Raw genomic sequence first — 5,264 nt, 5'->3', positions numbered from 1 at the left:
TGTGTGGGTGACTGAAATGGTGGTTAGGCTCTCGATGGATTCAGTGGTGTGTAAGCGCTAGTCCTGGACGCCTCATTTTGCCTCATTTCAATTTCACGTCTTCTTCATTTTTGCTTCAAATTTGATCCATTTTCACTCCTTTCACCATTTTTCATCCATTTGATTGTACCTAAAAGAAAAAAACACAAATACATTTCATTAAAGTACAATATCTCAAAAAATAAGTATAAAAATGTGTACATAAAGACTATATATTTTAGGTGTATTAAAATATCCTAAACTTAAAATGTTACTTGTCCTCAAGTGACACTTCAATCCTTTAAAAACAAAATAAGTGGATTATGTAAATAAGTTTCTTTAGGATATTCTAAAATTTTGATCTAAAAATATAGTAGTCCAATTTTAAAAAAAATATTAGTAAATGAGACCAACTTAGAGTTTAGAAATTTTCAAAGTAAAGAAGTTTGAAAATATGAGTTTCTATCTTGATCAGAAATTTTGTAAATTCTCCAAATATAGAGTTTATGCAATATATTTTCTCAACTTCAAAAATTTTTATTAAGAATAATTATACTTACTATATTATATTCTTAAGTTTAAGAGTTTCTCAAGTTTTATAATTTAAAAAGATTAGATGTCGAACTAATTTTTGATTAGGCACTAGTCCAAAAGCTTCTCCTCCATTTTTTTGTAACTTTTTTGTAGGTGAGGATTACTATATCTGGATAAGCCTTTAATGATTTTAAATTACACTCCTCATTTCCTAAAGCAAAGTTCTGATATAAATCTTTTACTTAAAAATATATCACTAGTTTTGAAATTTATTTTTAATAAAATAAATTGAAGTATTGAAACTAAAAGTCTAACACTCTAAATTTTTTAAAAAATATAATTTCTCCTACTAACAATAGTTACACGATATTTATCATTTCCACACTAATTACTATAAGTTTTAACTAAATTCTTTTACTTATTTATATATTCTAATTTTTACTTCCCTAATATAACTTCATATACATAATTATTTTTTTTTTCAAATCAAAAGTAATTTTATTTGTAGTACATTTGAGAACAAATAAACTTCAAGTTATTAGAAAATTTTTCATTCTCCCAAACCTAAATTTTTAATAGGATAAAACATTTTAGCATCACATATATATAGGTAGGAATGAAAACTAAAATTAATATGCTTGCAGAAAATTTTTACATCCTAAATATAAAAGTAAAAAAATTAAAAAAAGAAAAAAAATTTAATCGATCAAATTTTACTGTAATCTTAATATATAGAGATTCATTAGACTTCTATGAAGTCGAGGATAACATAAAACCAAACAAACACACTAATAGACATTCACAATTGCAACATAAAGAAAATATCAGGTAGTAAATTGAAAATTTTAAACATGAAGCTTTTAAGTGAAAGTTAGTAATATTCTAAACCTACCCAAGATTTAGGATTAAGTTCAATACAAACTAACTAAATACACTATACAACATAGTTATAACAATTGCTACCACAAAAACAAAATATAATCACTCACAATAATATAAATTCATCACAGCAATGTCTAACAAAATAAAACATAATAAAAACTAACAGTCTCAACAAGTTTAACTCAAAATAAAACAACAGTACAATATAACTGTACCACCAAAAAGTTCACAACAATACATAAAATATAAACTATAGAACTCAGTCTAATCTTCTTCCTCCTCATCAACATCACTTTCATCACTATGCCAAACAACTATAGGCTCATATGATGGATATTTTGGATATGGAGGGAAAACTACACTCTGGTCACCTCTTTGGAGGTTTTCTATAGATGGGTGGAGTTTCTCCTCATAATCGCTATGTGTTCTCATATATCCATTCATATAATCTAAAAAATTTCTAAATTCATTACCTTATCTGTAGTATAATTGATGTTGTCTAACATTCTCTACAATAAATGTGACTGCGAATCAAATTCATAAGTCTGACCTTGCAATGTCGAAGTGCGTGAGGTAGAAGCATGATATGTAGATGCACCTAAATTGTTATAAAATCCACCTCTCCAGCCAAAGATCAAGTGATTTGAATAAGACTTCACATTAGCACTTGTAATGGATTTGAGAGGCTGCAATATCTCTTCCCAGCTATCAAATCTAAACACTTGCCTACTCGCATAAAGAAAAGTTCAAGGATGTGAATCTCAAACCTGCAGTAGCAGTAGCGAAGATATAACTAGTGATAGCCTCATAAATTAGAGCTCCAATGTCAATGGGCTTGAACTGCCGAATGCAATAGTTCATGGTAGCTCTATCTCAAGCCACTTCACTGAGGTGGTTTGTTAATAGTAGATGAGCATAAATAAAGTAGTGTCACGCCTTCGATGTGGCATCTAACTTTGACGAGGGGAAGTTAAGGGAAGTTGACTCTTCTTTCATTAGTAATCTTCCACAATACTCTTTCTCAAGTCAATGATTATAATCTCATCCAACTACTCCTCAATCATACTATAATTTGAATAAAAACACAATGTAATAGGGACAACTGATAGAAAGATTTATTACCTCCGGGGAGAAAGGCACTTGTTTTCCTCAACTATGAATCCTTCTTCCTCGGCTTCAGGGAGATTCACATAGAACTCCCGAACAACAGAAATAAAGGCCACAACAGAAAACTTTCAGTGAACAATTAAGTCTTATGTTGCTCCACCTACTCTTAAAACATCGCTCATGAATCAATTTCTTCGACTGCAGTGCATCGCTATATCTATCTCGAGCTCTCGAACTAACAAACTTGTTTGAATCAAAATGAGCTTTCCCTTTGCTCCTCTTCATTCTTGGTGTCATTTATAAAAAAAATATTAAATTCACAATAAATCCCAAATTCAATTCTAAATCATAAAACTCAACTCCTAAAAGCTTAAACTATCATTTTTATGTATTTTCTATAGATTTTTCTCAAATTTTCACCATGAATAGTGATTTTTGGTCAAATCCATAATGCGCTCAAAATACATGGTGAAATAAAAACTTTTTACATAGAAGTGAAGCTCTTTACCTCAAGAAGATCAAATCTAGCAAATTTGGCTTGAAACCACCAAGAAATCTTCACTTAGATGATGCCCTAGCTCTAAAACTTACGAAAACAGAAGGTAGGAGATGAAGTTTCGAAAAAAATGGAGGTTTTGAGCCCAAACTTTTACTTTAAACACTTCACAAATCAGTTTACTTTGAACCGGTGCTTAAGCACAACTGGATTGGTGCTTAGACGCCTACCTCTCAGGTTAGCCGGTGCGTAAGCACGAAGTATTGGCGCTTAGGCGCTAGTGCACAAATTTTGATATTTAGGTTTTAAGTAAAATGCACTTCTAGCCTAAGTCAACCACTCCTAATTGGTCTTATAAATCTTTAATAATTATTTTCTTCCCCTTCAACTCTCCTCTTCCTCAAGATTCACCAATCTTAACTAATTCGATTAAACACAAAATAACACGAGATTTCACACAAATAAGCACTTATATTAATTCACAAACATTTTCAATATATAATTTCTCGATCTAAAGAGTCTTGGATGAGATAGTTCCTAAACACAATTACTAAAAAAACATAACATTAAAAACACACAAAGCAAACTAAACACTAACAAACAAACACTTAACACAAAAAAAACACAAAATAGATAACTTGATTTCACTCTCTTTCTGTTGGAACGAATCTTAGCCTATCATTAGTCTCCCCTTGAGCATTTGGAATATAAATTGTATAGAACAGACGGTGGTGAAGAACTTTGGTTGAGTCTTCTTTAATCCATTTATTTTTCAAATACATAGCCTTGTATGCTTCTTCAACAAAATTAGTATGGATAAATTGCATCTTAAGTTGTCATCCAATATGCTTTAGATGTGTATTAACTTTCATCACCTTTGTATCAATTGAAGCCACGTCAGCCTCAATTTTAGTGATTTTCTTTGCTATCCCTTCGATATTATGCTAGGAAACCGTTGTATAACTCTTGCACACTTTGACTAATGAACTTCTTCTTCATAGCTTTCTCCTTCTTCAAATCACTCTCCCAAGATGAAATCCTTCCAAGAACTCTCATTCTTAAATTGAAGTGTGGTGAGCCTTCTCCTCATACCCTTCTATTTATAGGCTCTAGATCAAGCCTAAAACTACTATACACGCTCTCAGACCACTAATCCACATTTAAACCCACTAAACCACGTTTAAAACTTCTAGAAATGTAATTTAGCATGTTTAGTAAACTGTCGTGCTTAAGCACCGAATGTTGGCGCTTAAGCACTAGTGCTTAATTTAGCACAGGTCAGCTTAACATCCAAAAACTTATTCTAACATGTCTAAGTCATCTTTTAAGGTCTTAGAATTGTTACTAAATCATTATATATTCAAAATACTTCCAAAATTTTCTAAATCAAACACAACAACATAACATTCAAAATAAACATACAGATAACTATGTGTTGCTTCCTACAAAGTGCTTTGTTTAACGTTGTTAGCCCGATGTAACCAGTGTTTATTTTGGGTGACCCAACATCATAAGCCAACATCATAAGATCATTCAATTTAAGTTGATCCCCCTAAAAAATATGGTTTCAGTCTATGACCACTCACTTTGAATATGTTCTCAATTTTAGGATCTTTGATATCCACAGCTTTATAGGGATAAACTTTTATCACAACAAATGGGCCCATCCACCTGGACTTAAGTTTGTCTGAAAATAATTTTAACCTTACATTATTTAGGAAAACTTGTTGCCCTAGCTCAAGATTTTTAGTAAGAATCCTCAAATCATGCCACATCTTCATATTTTCTTTATAAATCTTAGCACTCTCATAAGATTCATTCATTATCTCTTCAAGCTCATTTAATTGCAATAGTCTTTTCTCACCAACATCCTTTAAATTGTAATTAAATTATTTAATAACCTAATATATTTTATGCTCAAGTTCAATCGGTAAATGACAAGCTTTCCTAAATATTAGCCTGTGTTGGGACATTCCTTTAGGAGTTATATATGTAGTCATATAATCCCACAAAACATAGTCAAGCTTAACTGTTCAATCCATTTTTGTTGGATTCATAGATTTTTCCAATATTATTTTAATTTCATGATTGAATAATTTAGCCAAATCACTTGTCTGAGGATGATAAACAATAGTAATTCAATGGTTGATATGATATTTATTTAATAATTTTTCTATCATTTCATTTTTGAAATGACTTCCCTCATCATTTATGATCACTCTCGGTA

Source organism: Phalaenopsis equestris, unplaced genomic scaffold, assembly GCF_001263595.1.
Source record: "Phalaenopsis equestris unplaced genomic scaffold, ASM126359v1 Scaffold000787, whole genome shotgun sequence".
In the NCBI taxonomy this organism is placed as follows: domain Eukaryota; kingdom Viridiplantae; phylum Streptophyta; class Magnoliopsida; order Asparagales; family Orchidaceae; genus Phalaenopsis; species Phalaenopsis equestris.
The sequence above is the reverse complement of the archived record's forward strand: the minus strand, read 5'-3'. Positions refer to the sequence as shown.